The sequence below is a fragment of the Momordica charantia genome (genome assembly GCF_013281855.1).
Source record: "Momordica charantia cultivar OHB3-1 chromosome 9 unlocalized genomic scaffold, Mcharantia_2.0 BLBB01000009.1, whole genome shotgun sequence".
NCBI classification, from domain to species: domain Eukaryota; kingdom Viridiplantae; phylum Streptophyta; class Magnoliopsida; order Cucurbitales; family Cucurbitaceae; genus Momordica; species Momordica charantia.
The window spans coordinates 21482283-21500449 of record NW_028275167.1 but is presented as its reverse complement, the minus strand read 5'-3'; the positions used below and the strand labels follow the sequence as shown (position 1 = coordinate 21500449).

The 18167-nt window shown below is 39.8% G+C and overlaps 1 pseudogene; it reads left to right on the top strand.

Moving 5' to 3' along the window:
• The first annotated feature begins 7011 nt into the window (after positions 1-7011).
• Positions 7012-7580, top strand: LOC111022330 (MLP-like protein 328; annotated as a pseudogene).
• Positions 7581-18167: the final 10587 nt, after the last annotated feature.

Below are 18167 nucleotides of genomic sequence, written 5' to 3'. Positions count from 1 at the left end.
TCAAAATGGCAAAGAGACCAAGTGGTGGAATAATTTCAAAAGTATTAGTTTTGAACTAAGTTTCAAAAGAAGCATTTTTTTTATTTTATTTAATGCAGCATTATTTCAAAAATAAGTTTAAATAAAAATATTATTTAAAAAAATCAAAAGTATTATATAACTATATTTCTATTGATATAAGTTCTGATATAATTATATGATTTACCGTTGATTTACAACACTAATATAACACTTATATACCTGTGATATATATTTGATATGCCTCTAATTTACTATTGATATACAAATGAAATATCATTGATATAACTATGATATATACTAATATAACTTCTTATATGATTATATGATTTACCAGTAATATAACATTGATATTTGTGATATATACTTAATATGTTTTTAATTTATCACTGATATAACTTTGATATAATCATGATATCTAATGATATAACTATGTTATCTGCGTGTTGATATAATACTAATATATCCACTAATTTTTTCATATGAAAATAATGGTGCAAACAAAGAAAATTAAATCTAAAGTTATTGCATGAAAGATTGATATGGACCACGGACATAAAAAAAAAACAAGTTAAAAATCTGATATTCTTTATAAATTTAAACAACCGATATCCCTTATATTTAATATCTAATTAATATTAATATAGATTATATAGTAGTGATATAGCAATCAAAATTATTGATAATATTAGTATATCAATCAACAAATTGCAGAGTGATAAACTATAATTTAAACCGCTAATATACTACTAAAATTAAACATTTCATATACCTTATATTTAGTATATTAGTTACAAATATATTTAGTATATCATAAATTAGGTGGTACATCATATATATATTACATGTTTAATACATATATCTGATGTATATCAGATGTACATTTGAATGTACATTAGAGATACATCAGATGTATATTAGATATACATAGATATATTAGTTACAAATATCTTTAGTATATCATAAATTAGAGGTACATCAGATATATATTAGATGTATAATACGTACATTTGATGTATAACAGTGGTACATCAGATGTAGATCAAAAATACATCAGAGATACATCGGACATATATCTCATATACATCAGGCGTATATCAGATACCATAAAGGTAAAATTGGAATAATAAAAATTTGGAAAATAAAAATTCAAATATTTTACCATTTTTATAAATATACAAAAGAGGTTGATGTTTTTATAAATACATATAAAAATTTAACTACCCAGTGCAACTTCTCTTCGAAAAAGCATTACATAATTGCTGAAACGCTAATTGAATGCAAAGATACAAAGTCAACAAACACTTTTACAATCTCTTACCATCACTAGTAAGGAAGTAGAATTACCAAATCAACATCGTCTTTTGATCTAACTTTCCTTGAAATGAAAAACACGACGCGCCCCGACCCTGTTTAGCCATGTAGTTATTAGAGGTTACAATAAAGTTTTTGAACCAAAGGAAAGGCTAAAAATTGGCAGCACATCCACCAAGTTTTAAAAAGTGTTAAGCATAAAGCATTGATTTTAATAAACATGTGTATTTAAGCCGTAGCAAAAGTGGCATGAGTTATTCCACATGATAGCTATATGATACCTGTGCATCTATTTCTCTTAGGATTAGAGAGATTCTTTTTTTTTTTTATAATTTTTTTATTCATTCTTAAAATATAAATAATAATAATTATTATTATAATATTCACAAAGCAACTAGGACTTGTTGGTATGATAACCGGACCAACGTTGTAATAAAAATAGTAATAAAAAGAAAAATAGTAATAAAATAATAGAGGGCAGGTCGATGAATTCGAGGCGGATAAGTTCTTAATTGCTACCTATATTTCAAAAGCTGATACTTTAGTCTGACTATTTAACTATCACATAATACTCAGTTAAATACATTAATGTTATTTGTTCTTGTGAGAATCTAATCAATAGATTTACCATAGAACAGAAAGATAACAAGGGAAGAAGAAAGATTACACGCTTGATTATAGTGGTTCGATCCCTAAGGATCTACGTCCACTTTACTAACTAAGATTCTGTTTTATTATAGAATGCAGAGAAGAAGATCAACAATACAGAGCTCAACTCTTAACTCTCAACTCTTAACTCTCACCCTCTCTTCTGGTATCAGATACAACACTATTTATATAACAGCAGTAACCACAATATTACAGCAGTAAGAAAACTAGTCATAGACATAAGTGACATATTTTTCACAACTCACCCTCTTGGCACTTATCTGATATGAACTTTTGTAGACCTCAGTAGTAACTTTTTGAAGTTCTAAATCTTCTTTACTCAATCCCTACCTTAAGTAGGTTACTTAGTTGTTGGATTCTTGTACTTGACAGCGTCTTCGTGAGCATGTCAGCAAGATTGTCGACTGAGGCTATTTTCTCAAAATTTATCTATTTCTTGAGTGCCATATCCCGCAAGTAGTGGAACTTCACATCAATGTGTTTGGTACGGTCATGATACACCGGATTCTTCGAGAGTGCTAAGGCACTTTGACTATCAGAGTAAATTGTAGGAACTTGTAGTTTTTCTGTCATTTCAGTGACCAATCCAGTTAGCCATACAGCTTCTTTGGTAGCTTCAGATAAAGCAATATATTCTGGCTCAGTGGTAGATAGGGCTACCACTGATTGTAGAGATGATCTCCAACTTACTATATTGCCAAACAAAGTAAATGCATACCCTGTAGTAGACCTCCTTCTATCAAGATCAGATGCAAAATCAGCATCTTCATATCCCCTTAGAAAATTCTGAACTTTGTTTTCTTCAAGTGTATATACTAGACCATAATTGGTGTTGCCTTTTATGTATCTAATGATCCATTTTACTACTTCCCAGTGAGGCTTACCAGGACAACTCATAAAACGACTTACCACACTCATTGCATGAGCCAAATCAGGTCGGGTGCAAGTCATGGCATACATTAAGCTACCAACTGCATTAGAATAAGGAATTGTAGTCATTACCTCAGTTTCCTCTGGAGTTTTTGGTGATTGATCCTTAGACTGCTTGAAGTGATGAGCCAAAGGTACTTTGACTACTTTTGTTGATGATAGCTGAAATTTCTTGACTATTTTGCCAAGATATTCTGTTTGCGTGACTGTCAATTTTTTCTCACTTCTCTTCCTTTGAATTTTCATCCCCAATATCTTGGTAGCTTTACCAAGATCCTTCATCTCAAATTCATTGCTCAATCGAGTCTTTAATTCTTTAATCTCATTCATGCTTCTTGAAGATATTAGCATGTCATCTACGTATAGTAGTAAGTAAACTGAATTTTCTTTCAAGGCTCCTTTAACATACACGCAACTGTCATAGAGACTTCGTTTGAAACCACACTTAGTAATGAAGGTGTCAAATCGTTTATACCATTGCCTTGGCAATTGTTTTAATCCATATAAGGATTTCTTCAAGTGACAAACCATATGTTCATTTCCACATTGTATATACCAGGTGGTTGATGCATATAGATCTCTTCCTCTAGCTCTCCATGTAGAAGAGCTGTGGTGACGTCCATTTGCTCCAATTCTAAGTCAAATTGAGTGACTAATGAGAGTAGGACTCGAATTGAGGAGTGTCTCACTACGGGAGAGAATACTTCATTGTAGTCTATACCATATTCCTGTGTGAAACCCTTTGCTACAAGTCTTGCTTTAAACCTTGGTTTGTTTCCCCCTTTCACAGATGGCTTCACTTTATAAATCCATTTACAGTCAACAATTTTATTATCTAGAGGTTTTTCAACTAAATTCCATGTTCCATTTTTGTGAAGTGACAGTAACTCTTCTGTCATTGTATTCTGCCACTTATGACTATTTTCAAAGTGAATGGCTTCTTCAAAAGTTCTTGGTTTAGGCCCCAGAGAGTCATAATTATGGCAGTTTAAAACATAAGCTAAAGCATCATTATCATTTAATTCAACAGTACAATCAGCTTGAGCAACTTGAGCATACCTTGCAGGTGGTCTTATGCTTCTTCTTTATCTATCTCTGGTTAGTTGGTAATTTTAAACCTGCACATTTTTTGTCACTTGTTCTAGAGGTTCACTTTGAATTTCTAAATCATCAGTTCCCTATTGGTGTGGCTCTTCAGATAGTTGGGATACTTGTTGTTGCTTGTCAGTACTTGGAGCATGATTATCAAAAGTGTCTAGCTCAATATCAAAAGAACTGTTGCTAGAATCATGCTCTTTTCTGTAACTTTAACTTCCAAAACTCTTCCAAGGCATCGCTGTTTCATCAAATTTGACATCTCGACTAATTATGCATCTCCCACCAGTTGATTCTAAAAGCCATAGTTTATATCCTTTTACACCTTTAGGATACTCAAGAAAAATACATTTTCTTGCTCGTGGGTCTAACTTGTCTTGCCTTTCATGAGCATAAGCTGTGCAGCCAAATGTTCTTAAAAAACTCAAATTTGGTGGTTTCCCTGTCCATATTTCTTGTGGATTCTTCAAATTTAAGGCTGTTGAAGGACTTCTATTGATAAGATAAGCCGCAGTATTCACTGCTTCCCCCCAAAACATCTTGGGTAATTGAGCATTGGATAACATACACCTCACCCTTTCAAGAATGGTTCTATTATACCTTTCTGCTAAACCATTCTGCTGTGGTGTATTTGGAACGGTTAGGTGTCGTTGTATTCCAGACTTAATGCACATGTCTTTGAACTTTTCATTCAAATATTCCAGGCCGTTGTCTGTTCTGATCACTTTAATCTTCCTCCCTGTTTGATTCTCAAGAAGTAGCTTCCACTGTTCAAATGTTTTAAATACATCACTCTTATGCCTAATGGTAAAAACCCATAACTTGTGAGAGATCATCAATTATGCTAAGGAAGTAATGTGCTCCTCCCATTGTGGAGACTCTTGAAGGTCCCCATAGATCTGAATGGATATAATCCATTTTCCCATTTGAAGTGTGTGGTGATCTACTAAATTTATTTCTTATTGACTTACCAAGTGAGCAGTGTTCAAAGAAAGATAACTCGGACAATTTTGCTTTCCCAAGTAGCCCTTGTTTTTGCAGCTCTTGAAGTCCTTTTTCACTTACATGTGCAAGTCTTTTATGCCATAATTCCATATCTGAATTTTTAGCCTGAGATACAGCATTTCCCTGGCCAATTATCGTGGTGCCATTTAGAACATAAAGACCATTACTTAATTTTCCAGACAATTTTAACAAAGACCCTTTCGATACTTCAATAACACTACCCTCTAACGTGTAGTTGTAGCCTTCTTTATCAAATGTGCCTAATGATATCAAGTTCCTTTTCAATTCCGGAATATATCTTACTGAAGATAGAATTTTATCAACTCCTTCTTTCAACCTAAGTCTGACTGAACCGATTCCTCTGACAGTGCAATACTTATTATTTCCCATCAAGACTTTTCCTCCATCAAATTCCTTTAGATCTTCGAAATAATATTTGTGAGGTGTCATATGGAAGGTGCAACCCGAATCCAAAATTCATTCCTCACTCGAGTTGCTTTGTGATATCATTAGAACTTCTGCGGACTCATACCCCTCAAGAACATTTGCAGAAGATTGGTGCTCTCTTTTACCTTGTACCTTGTTCTTATATTTCAGTTTTCGACAGTCTTTAATTAGATGACCTAGCTTATGACAATTGAAGCATTCAACTTTGTCTTTTCCTCTAGATTTTGATCCTTGTGGCTCCTGATAGTTCTTTTTGTATTTGTTACGATGACTTTTGAAATCTGATTTACCTTTAGCTATTAATGCCTCATTTTCCTTTTTCTCAGTTCTGATTTCCAGTTCTTTAGTTCTCAAAGCATCAAGAACAGTCTTGAGGGTTAAGGTATCCCTTCCATATTTGATTGCTACTTTAATATCTTTATACATTTGTGGCAGAGAATTTAACAATATTATTGCTTGATTTTCACCCCCTATTTTTTCTCCAGCATTTTCTAAATCGAGACAAATTTTATTAAATTCGTCTAAATTTTCTTCGAGAGTTTTTGAAGACTCCATACGATAGCCAAAGAATCTTTCTTTCAAAAGAATTTTATTTGAGAGAGACTTGCTCAGAAATAATTTTTCCAATCTTTCCCAAAGCCCTTTTGCTGTTTCGATTTCACTAACCTGGCAGAGAACATTGTCTGTTAGATGTAGTATCATAATACTGAAGGCTGACTCATCCATCTCTTTTTTCTTCTCTTCTGTTAATTCTTTTGAACTTTTCTCTTCAAGAATCTTCTCAACTTTGAGTTGAATCAGTAACGCCTTTAGCTTCCTTCTCCAAAGACAGAAATCGCCTTTGCCATCGAATTTCTCCAACTCAAATTTTGCTGCCATCTTGAAACCAGTCACAGAGAATCTTGGAACTTCTTTTTTGCATCTTGATCTTGCACTAAATTTTAAATCAAACTGAATTCTTCCCTTTCTTTAGTAGGCTCTGATACCAATTGTGAGAATCTAATCCATGGATTTACCATAGAACAGAAAGATAACAAGGGAAGAAGAAAGATTACACGCTTGATTATAGTGGTTCGATCCCTAAGGATCTACGTCCACTTTACTAACTGAGATTCTGTTTTATTATAGAATGCAGAGAAGAAGATCAACAATACAGAGCTCAACTCTTAACTCTCACCCTCTCTTCTGGTATCAGATACTTGAGGAAGGTAGGTACAACACTATTTATATAACAGCAGTAACCACAATATTACAACAGTAAAAAAACAAGTCATAGACATAAGTGACATATTTTTCACAGTTCTCGACCACCATTTAGAACTATATTCTAAAAATTGAACGAAGATTAAAGTATCAGCTTTTTTGACTTAAATATCAAATAGAAACCCGTCTTTAAACTTATGAACTAAAATGTATTTTTTTCAATAATAAAATATAAAAATATAATAAAATAGTTCATTGTCAGAGGTGTATAAAAAGGGGGAGGCATTGTGTTGTGTGTAAAGCAAATCTGAGAGAGTAATTGTTGAAAGCATGTCTCTTTGTGGGAAGTTTGTGAGTGAATTAGAGATAAATGCTCTGCTGAGAAATACTACAAAATCTTCAAACATCACGCTTATCAAGTTCCCAATATTTGTCAAAATATTCTCCAACAAATTGAAGTTCATGAAACTGATTGGGATAGCCATGGTCATGGATGCATCAAAGTCGTTAAATATACCATCAGTACGTATAAATGACTACATATCACGATATCATATCTTTTTCTTGTTTTTTTTTTTCGTATTAATAAACGATGACTCATTGATCTGTTTATGCATGCTTTGTGCTTGTAAAGATGGCAATGCTGAGGTTTTCAAGGAGCGGGTGGAATTTGATGACGAGAAATTAATGGTAACCATGATTGGACTCGAAGGAAATGTGTTCGACTATTGCAACACTTTCAAGGGGATATATCAAGTTGTGTCAAAGGGACCTGAACATAGCTTGACGATTTTCACCATGGAATATGAGAAACTTGAGAGGATGACTCTCCTTATCCTTCCAAGTACCTTGACCTCATGAATAAAATTATGAAGGACATCGAATCCCACCTTAAATAATATATAGTATTTATTGTTTCGATTCGAGCTTTGTCTTTCGCGCTCTCGTTTTGATATAGCCAATTATATATGTTGTGTCAAAGTTATGTTTTATCTTTCAGAGTCATGAGGGCTTGATTTATGTATGTTTATTACTCATTTGTAGTGCTTTATTACTTTGAATTCGTACAAAATAAATAATGGCTATTTCATGTAATACCAATGAAGCTCGATTATTATGATTGCTCAAATATAAAATAAGTTAAATTTGAGTATGATTCACAGTTTCTGGCTACTTTATTTTCCCCTTGAGAAGTTTGATAGAGTTTCTCACAATTTTATGTTTTCCCCCTCAACTTTCCATGATAAAACTACCAAACCCATTTATTTCAAAAAAGAGAAAAAAAAAACAAACAAAAAAAAATCCACGATTCCTATAAATCACTAATACATTATCTCAAACGGGATTAACCTTTTTTTCCTACATTATCTTATCCAATTTTCTGGTAATTAGGTTCCAAGCTATTCTTCTAATTTTCAAAGTTATTGTATTTAGCATCTAACTTCTCTTTTTAGTTAAATTACAAGTTAAGTCATGAAATTTTTTACTTTGTGTTTAAAAAATCTTTGAAAACTTTAAAAAGTATATAATAGATCTCCAAATTTTCAATCTTGTTTGTAATTACGCAAACTTAATAGACACAAAATAAAAAAGATTAGGGATCCTAATTTTGTATCTAATAAATTGATGAATTTTAAAAAGTATCGAACATATTAGGACCTATAAACATCTCTATTATATTAAAATGCGAGGATTTGAAAAAAAAAACATTTTAGGTCAAGTATACCCTTCCAATATTTAACTAACTACAAATTAATCCTTTAAATCTCTTGATAATAATTAAATACATCCAAATAAAATATTTAATCTGTATAAAAAAATATATTTAATCCATATCTTACCCCCTCAATCAACCTGAATGGTTTTTGGTTTTGAAAATTGATTGAAATTGTTAACCGCTAATATTATTAAGAGATTGAGCAGAATTAAATAGTGTCGATGTCTGTAATTATAGGAATTATAATAATTTATTACCAATTTATTTATTATTGTCATTATTATTATAGTGAAACGATAACTATTAAAATTCCACACGAAATATATAAATACTACATATTAGAATTAAATTTTCCAAAGCAAAATTTTGGGTGAAAGAAGTTGCATTAGAAGATGGAAGACAAGGGAGGGGCCAATTCTAAACAAGACGGCAAAGATGATGACAATAAATTTTTGGGTCAAAGAAGTTGTACTAGAAGTTGAAGACAAGAGAGAGGAGCCAATTCCGAACAAGACGGCAAAGGTGATGGCAACAAAAGGTGAAAACGAACATCAGTACAGTAGCGAAGAGCAAAAATAGCGACAACAACAAGCAACAATGTGGTGTCGACGACGAGCAATAAGACAATGGCAACAATACAACAATTGAAGAAGACTAAAATTTTAAGGGGAGAGATATCATTTGGTAATTATGTAATCACCTAGAGAAAAGAGAGATGAAATGAAATATGAGATGGAGAGAAAATAGGTTCATTAGAGTTTTGTAAACATTTTGCTTAATTACAAAATTGCTCTTGAATTTTATTTTTTTAATATAATATCGGGATGAGGTTGCATTTACAAAATAAATAAATAAATAATGAACCTAGATCAAAATTACTGAATTTTAAATATACGCTCTTTTTTTTTTTGGAAAAGGCCAAATATACACTTACTTTTTATAAAATTAAAAGAATAATAATAACGAAATTATCATGCACTACATTAATATCATAATTTTCATGTTTTAAAAAAAATCATAATCTTCGAAGATGGTACAAACTGGCGTAGTAAATTTTCATTATTTATTTTTCATTGACAATATTTCAAAAGTAAAATTTTCATTTGGTAACACATCTGTCACCATTCTCATAGTCTTTTCCATATCTGCATTTAAAAGTAATAATTAAATAAAGCACAAAAATTAAAAAATAGATACAATCATACTAAATTCATATACATATGGTATATGAGATGAAGAAAAATTACTTTTATTCTTTTTACTAATGAATCTAAAAAAAACATAAGTAAAAGAATATATTATAATTATAAAAATTATTATAATTAATCAAATTTGCTTTATCTGCATTTAAAAGTAATAATTAAATAAAGCACAAAAATTAAAAAAATAGATATCATACTAAATTCATATGATATATGAGATAAAAAAAATTACTTTATTTTTTTACTAATGAATCTAAAAAAACATAAGTAAAAGAATATATTATAATTATAAAAATTATTATAATTAATCAAATTTGCCCCAAAGCATTTTTAAATAAAGTTATTTCGATTAATAAAACACGTATTACAATATTAAAAAAAAATCTTACAAAAAAATAAAATTATATTGGCGGATAAATAATTATCCTAAATATTTTGTTTGATCTTTTTAGTACACATATAGGATTGAGATTCGAACTCACGACCTCTTAGTCGGAGATATGTGCATATATACCCAAATATGTATTGTTGTTAAAATATTAATCTATTTAAACTAACAAATTAGTCATTTATAAAGATTATCTATTTATTATTTATTATTTTTTTTAGTAGGAAGTGATTTATATGAATAAAAGTTAAAAATGTACACTTAAGATGCAAACTTCTCCATATAATTGTTACGCTATATCCCAAACAAATTTATAATTTAAAATAATAATTAAGTGAGCAACATCAAAATCACATTCACGGAGATTATAACATGTGAAAAAAATGCTATAATATATGTTATAATTTTAATGTTGGAGTGTTTTTTCAACTTAGTTATTTTATTTTAAAATTTTCAATTTAGTCTCTTATATTATAAGATTTTTAAGTTAGTCTCTTACGATCAATAAAGGTTAAAATTGATTAAGTATAAACTTACATGACATAGTACTTAATAAATTGGAGGAAATTTGAGAAAAATATTATAATATTTAGTGAGTCGACAACAAGTTATATCAGAACACATATTGTCTATGAGAAGAAAATTTTAAATTTCTACCAAGTTATTAAAATTTTTTGGGAGGAAGGAGAGACTTCCACCTATAAAATTGTATTGTTTTACCTCCTCCAAAATTTCATCAATTTCATGTAAATTTATCATTAGTCGGAATTTAACTTACAAGATGTTTATGCAGGGATATGCACAACAGAGTGTTCCTGGTTGTAGCTCGAACTCGGCCTCCGAACCGACCTGAACACTTGGGCGGACCTGCACAAAAAGGGGAGCACTCCGACGATCAAGTCAGTATAGGTTGGATTCCGAGTTTAGTTCGAGGCCAGAAATCATCGTACCTGATCGGGGAGTGAGGTCCTCTACTTATGGGCGGTGGTCCCGCTAATCTTGCGACGGTTACATTCGGTAATCTCGGGACCGTCGGTTACACCCGGTAATCTCGGGACCGACGGTTACGCCCGATAATCACGCCGCAGACAGTTGCTCACATCGGCCCCTACCGAGCTCCCCGGTAGGTCAGACCTGGGCCAGGTTCACCTCGGCCCTCATACTTAGCATTTGTCGGTGTTAGTGGCGGCCATCTCAGCTATCCGAGCTGGACATGACTCATGAGCCATCTTGGAGCACCAATAGGGGTCCTCCACATGTCCAGGGTATTCCCTTCCCCAAACATTGGCCCCCTCTCTGTCTGGTCCGATCTCGACCTGGCAGAGAAATTCATTCGACTTGCTTTGGGCACGTGGCGACTTCCTATTTGTGGGAAAATACAACCGTCGCGGAAGATTTATCGTCGGAATATTCAAATATTCCGACGCTTTGAATCTCAGAGAGGATCCTAGTCGCTCGTTGATTACACGTGTACGGTGGGGAAATTCTTCCGACGGGCTATAAATGCCCCCAATCCTTCAGATCATACCTTACGTTTCCTGAGTTCTTGGAGTTCGATCTGAAGGCAGCTCGAACCCTTGGTAGGTCGGTCTCTTCCCTCTCTCTTTCGAACGTAGTTGCCATGTCGTCCTATATTAGCAGCAACCTAGGATCCGATTTAGCTCGTAGGTTAGAGTCCGAGCTCGAGGAGATAGAAAACTTTAGAATCTCCGATGACGGGGAGGATAGTGACGCCTCCACTTCAGGTCAGGGTTTGGAATACCCTTCTAGGATACCTGAGCACTACCTCGGATCCCTTCGTAGGGGGTTCACTATCCCTGAGAACATCCTCCTCAGGCTTCCGGAGGAGGGGGAGAGAGCTGACAATCCTCCAGAGGGATGGGTCACTCTCTACTTCAAAATATTTGAGTACGGCCTCAGACTTCCCCTTCACCCTTTTGTCCAAGAATTTCTCTTTCGGACTGGGTTGGCTCCGGCTCAAGTGGCCCCCAATGTGTGGGGTGTCATTTTCGCTTTGGCCATCCTTTTTTGGCTACGAGCTTGGGATAGTGAGGAGGCCGAGCTGTTGGACGTAGACCAGCTCCTCGCGTGCTTCGAAGCGAAAAGGATAGCTAAGAAGCCCGGTCGGTTCTATATGTGCGCAAGGAAAGGCGCAGGCGGTATAGTTAAGGGGCCAACCTCCATCAAGGGATGGGTGAGGAAGTGGTTCTACGCTTCCGGGGAATGGCTCGCAAAGGACGAGTCAGGTCGTTCCTTCTTTGACGTCCCCACTAGGTTTGGGAACCTAGGTACGGAGTAGTTCTTGCTTTTCGTAATTTTCTCTTCTGCCATTCAGGTCTAACTCGGATTTTGTCCTCGTGCAGTTTCAATCCGACCAGTCCCCGAGCTTACGCAAGCCTCCTTCGATACGCTGAAATACTACAAGGAGCGCTTTCTGAGGGGTAGGAAGGTCGGAACCCTGGTGACCGACGAACTGCTGCTTGAGTCCGGGCTGCTAGATTACAACCCTGCAGTTCGTCCCATTGAATCCTCAAGGCCGAACTCTGAACTTGGTATGCCGAGCTTGCCTCCCCCCCTTTTTCCTCCAACCTTGTGTTGACCCCTGTTTTTATTTCGCAGCCATGGTTTGCGGATTTGCAAGCGGCGTGAAGCGCAAGTCCAAGGGCCGAGCCCATGCTCTTGAGGTCGCCCAGAGTTCGAAACCTGCCACCCCTGCCGTGGCAGGGCCTGCCTCGGAAGATCCAGCCCCGGTGATCGAGCTGGAGTCTTCTGGGGGTCCCTCGAGGGAGAAGCGCCCCAGGGATCAGACCGAGGCGGTGGACGCCCAGACCGAGGCGGCGGACGCCCCGCCTTTGGGCGAGGAGGTGAGGGAGGAAGCCCCTCTGAAGCGAAGAAGGAAGAAGAAGAAGGCGATCTCTCCCTCGGAGGTTGGAGCTTGCAGGGTCTTGCCTGCAAGTTTCGCAGATCGGGTGGACGGTCCTGCGGCCAGGATGGGCGGGACGTCCGACGTGACGGCACGGTTCAGAGTTGAGCCGTCAAGTTCCGGGGTGAGGGACCAGGTGTCCCGCATCTCAGCTGCAAGTTTGGACCGCTGCCTAAGGAGGGCGTCCAAATTTGTGAGCGACCCTGGGTCCGTTCTGCAGAGGACCATCGACTACGCCGCCGAGGTAAGACTAGTGCCCCATTTTTGCTTGGTTTCGCCCAACAGGTAGTTCGATCTAACTTTTTCCTTGTACCATTTCTCAGGCGTTCATTGCTTCCATTCAATCGGCTCTGGCTGTCAAGGCCGAGCTGGATGGGAGGGAAGTTCTGGCAGCGAGGGAGAAAGAGGAGTTCTCCGCTGCCTTGAAGGCTGCTTCCTCCACCATGAAGGATGAGCTGCTAAAGGCTCACTCCGAGGTGGAGACTTTGAAGGCCGAGGTGGAGTCCCAGGCCGAGCTACTGAAGAAGGAAGAGGACAGGCGCAAGGCCCAACTCCGAGCTGCCCACGCTATCACCAGGGGCTTGGAGAGGGAGAAGTTCCAACTCCTGAAGGAGAAGGACGACATGCTCCAGGTGCTTGAAGCGAAGGACAAGGAGCTGGAGCATGCGACTGCCGAGCTGGAGACGGCGAAGGAGCGCCTCAGCAATGGAGTCCTATTGGAGGAATCGTTTAGGCAACATCCTGACTTCGATGGATTTGCCAAGGACTTTTCTGACGCGGGCTTCAAGTTCCTCATGAAGGGCATTGCTTCTGTCATGCCCGACCTTCAGATCAATCTCAGCGGTCTGAAAAGGAGGTATGCCGAGAAGTGGGCGTCTGGGCCTGGCGGCACCCCTGGCCCCCAAGCGTTGGTGGATCAGTATGTCAGAGATCTGGACTCTGACTGCTCCGATCCCGAAGAAGACCAGGCCGGCTCCACTGAAGAGGGCGCTCCTTAAGTAGGCTCTTAGGCGACCACCTTTCACGAGGTTTTTCGCTGTTCTTCCTCCCTTTTCTTTTTTGTAAGTGTCAGGGCAGAGCTGCAAGGTCTATAAGCCTTGGCTCTGCTCTTCATTCAATAAAGAGACTCCCATTTGCTTCTACCTTGTTGTTGGCAACCTCTTTTCTTTGCTTTTCCTTTGAACTGTAGCTAATGTCACCTCGCACCTCTTACTTTTGAGGTCGCGCCTTCAGTTAAAATAGTTGTAAGCTTGAGTTTGAATCTCTTAATGTTCAATACATTGCACCAACTCTGGATTTTTAACATTTCACCCTTAACTTAAAAAAGGTTAAAAGGCTAAAATCCTAAGTCCGTAGCTATTCTTCATATCGTTCCTCGTACCCCCAAGTTCGGAGGCTTGATCATTTTGAACTTTTCACATCGCCCCTTTGCCTTGAAGGTTTGAATTTTAAGTTCATCAGTGGTTTTGGCATCGCACCTCGTACCCTTAGGCTTCGGAGGATTGAATTTGAACCAACTGCCGGAATGTGATGGCGTGGGAGTCCGTGGCCCCCATTTAATTTCTGGTCGAGCTCGGAAGCATGAAATTAAATCATCACATTTATTCCGATCATAATTCTTTTGGAACAGTCTTTACAGATTCATCGAAAATCCTTTTGGCATTTCAAGGATAATAACGCTTCAGGTGCTCCGCGTTCCACGGGTGCTCGAGGACGTCTCCTTTCAGATCGGCCAATGTGTACGTCCCAGGTCGGACTATGCCTTTGATCTCAAACGGGCCCTCCCAGGCCGGATCAAGGGCACCCACATGCGTTTGGACCCTCCTTAAGACCAGATGTTCGACCTGAAAGGCCCGAGGTCGAACGCGGGCATTGTAATGTCTGGCCATTCTGCCCTGATATTCCGCCAAGCGTAGCTGGGCCATTGCTCTTCTTTCTTCCAACAAGTCGAGGTTGAGGAGCAGCTCTTCCTTATTTGTCGTAGGCTCGTAATGCTCTACTCTGTCAGATGGCATGCCGATCTCAACCGAGACTACAGCTTCGGAGCCGAAGGCTAGGGAGAACGGGGTCTCACCCGTCGATTCTCGTTGGGTGGTTCGGTACGACCATAGAACCTCTGGTAGCTCCTCGGCCCACCTGCCTTTCTTGGTGTCCAGTCTAAGTTTGATGCCTCGCTTGATGATCTTGTTGACTGCCTCCACCTGCCCATTTGCTTGCGGATGTGCGGGGGACGAACTGAGATGACTTATGCCAAGTTTGCTGCAAAAGTCTTTGAACTTGGCGTTGTCAAACTGCTTCCCATTGTCTGTCACTATGGCCTGCGGTATACCAAAGCGACATACGATATTCGTCCACACGAAGGACGTGACCCTGGATTCCGTTATGTGGGAGAGCGCTTCGGCCTCGGCCCACTTGGTGAAGTAATCCACAGCAACCACAGCGAACTTGGTCTGGCCCTTGCCCAAAGGGAAAGGACCAATGATATCTACCCCCCACTGCGCGAATGGCCACGGGGCCGAGATGGGGGTGAGCAGCTCGGGAGGTTGGTGGATTATGGTTCCGTAGCGTTGGCAATTGTCGCAAGTTCTAACGAACTTCTTGGCGTCCTGGCTGAGGGTCGGCCAATAGTATCCTTGTCGGATCACTTTGGCTGACAGCGACCGGGCGCCTGAGTGATTGCCGCACACTCCTTCGTGGATCTCTCTGAGGACGTACAGGCCCTCTTCAGGGGTTAGGCATCTCAATAGAGGCAGGGAAAAGCCACGTCGGTACACTGCCCCATCTCGGACCACGAACCGAGCTGCCCGCCTTGCCAACTTTCTGCGCTCATTGGGGTCTTGTGGCGAGTTGCCCCTAATGAAGTCCGCGATCGGGTCCATCCATGAGGATTCTGGAGCGCTGATCTCCATCTGATCTGGCTCTAAGATCGAGGGGTTATCTAGGATCTCGACGGGGACCGACCTGGCCAGGTTGGTCTCATACGCCGATGCTAACTTGGCCAAGGCGTCAGCATTAGAATTTTCTGCTCGCGGAATTCGGCTTACTTCGTAAGTTCGAAACTGGGCGAGGTACAATCTGACCTTGCCCAAATACTTCTCCATTCGGGTGTCTTTGGCTTGGTACTCGTCCTTGATCTGGCTCACAACCAGCTGGGAGTCACTGAAGACCTTAACACAAGAGGCCCCCAATGCTCGAGCGATTCGCAGGCCGGCAATAAATGCTTCATAGTCAGCCTCGTTGTTAGAAGTCCGGAAGCCGAACCGCAAGGCATACTCAAATCGCTCGCCCCCTGGTCCGAGCAAGAGGACCCCGGCTCCGCACCCCTTCTCATTGGAGGATCCGTCGACATAGACTGTCCAAGGTAGGTCGGACTCGTTCAGCTCGGAAGGTGGTGTGAGCTCGGCTATGAAATCTGCCGCTGCTTGTCCTTTCAACGCAGTTCTGGGTTCGAACTGGATGTCGTACTCACTTAGCTTTATTGCCCACTTCATTAGGCGTCCAGAAGCTTCCAGCTTATAGAAGATGCTTTTTAGGGGCAAGTTAGTGAACACCACCACCGTATGGGCTTGGAAGTATGGTCTAAGTCGTCGGGCCGAGGTGACCAAAGCGAGAGCCAACTTCTCCAACTGAAGGTATCTAGTCTCGGCTTCGGTCATAGCCTTGCTTGTGTAGTAGACCGGGTTTTGCCGCGCTTCCTCTTGCCTGATTAGGGCCGAGCTGACGGCACTGTCAGACACTGCTAAGTACAATTGGAGCTTGTCTCCCGGCATGGGCTTGGCGAGCAAAGGTGCCGAACAGAGGTAGCTCTTCAATTGCTGAAACGCTTGCTCGCACTCTGCTGTCCATTCAAACGACCCTTTCTTTCGTAGGACTTTGAAGAAAGGAAGGCACTTATCTGTTGACCTTGAAACAAACCGGTTCAGGGCCGCAATCCTGCCATTGAGGCACTGAAGCTGCTTCAGCGTTTTAGGTGCCTCCATCTTGATCACGGCTTTAATCTTTTCGGGGTTGGCCTCGATTCCCCGGATGTGCACCATGAAGCCAAGGAATTTTCCCGAAGAGACTCCAAAGGCACATTTAGCCGGGTTGAGCTTCATTTGATATGTCCTCAAGACCTCGAAGGCTTCGGCCAGGTCGGAGAGATGCGACTCAGACTGCTTGCTCTTGACAAGCATGTCGTCCACATACACTTCCATATTCCGGCCGATCTGCTTGGCGAACATTTTGTTCATCATTCTCTGGTAGGTCGCTCCTGCGTTCTTTAACCCGAAGGGCATGACCTTGTAGCAGTACAGACCTTGGTCCGTTATGAAAGCGGTATGACCTTCATCTGGGGCATGCATCTTGATTTGGTTGTACCCAGAGTAGGCGTCCATGAAGGTGAGCAGTTCGTGCCCGGCTGTGGCGTCCACGAGCTGATCAATCCTCGGCAGTGGGAAGCAATCTTTCGGGCATGCCTTATTTAAGTTCGTAAAATCTACGCACATTCTCCACTTGCCGTTAGATTTTTTAACTAATACAACATTGGAGAGCCACTCGGGATACGAAATTTCTCTTATGTATTCAGCTTTCAAAAGTTTGTTAACTTCCTCAACAATTACATCACTCCTCTCCTTGTTTATAGGTCTTCTCTTTTGTTTCACAGGTCGGAATGATGGATCTATGCTGAGGCGATGCGTCATAATTAGCGGGTCAATGCCAGGCATGTCCTCATGGGACCACGCGAAGACGTCCGAGTTGGATCTGAGGAAGTGGATTAGCTCCTCTCTGTCGGTGGCCCCCAGCTTGGTTCCTATGCTTACCTGCTTCTCGGGACTAAGCAGAGGAACAAGCTCGAGCTCCTCAGTGGGTGCGGCAAACTCCTTCCTCGGCAGGTCAGCCTCGAACTCGAGCGTCCCATCCCTACCGGCGAGAGTTTCGAGGGCGCAGACCAACGAGCCTTTGAGTGCGGAGGCATAACACTCCCTCGAAGCGGTCTGTTCTCCTCGGACCGTGCCCACGCCATTGGGGGTGGGATACTTCAAAACTTGATGAAGTGTTGAAGGAATGACCCGAAATGAGTGGATGATGGGTCTCCCAAAGATGGCGTTATAGGCCGATCTACCGTCAACTACCACGAACTCGGCCATTTGAGTGACCCGAGTTTGGTCTTGCCCCAGCGTGACTGGCAAGTCGATGCAACCCTCTGGGATGACCGATTCTCCAGAGAACCCAACCAGCGGCGTCGGGCTTCTCTTCAATTGCGACCTCGTCCAG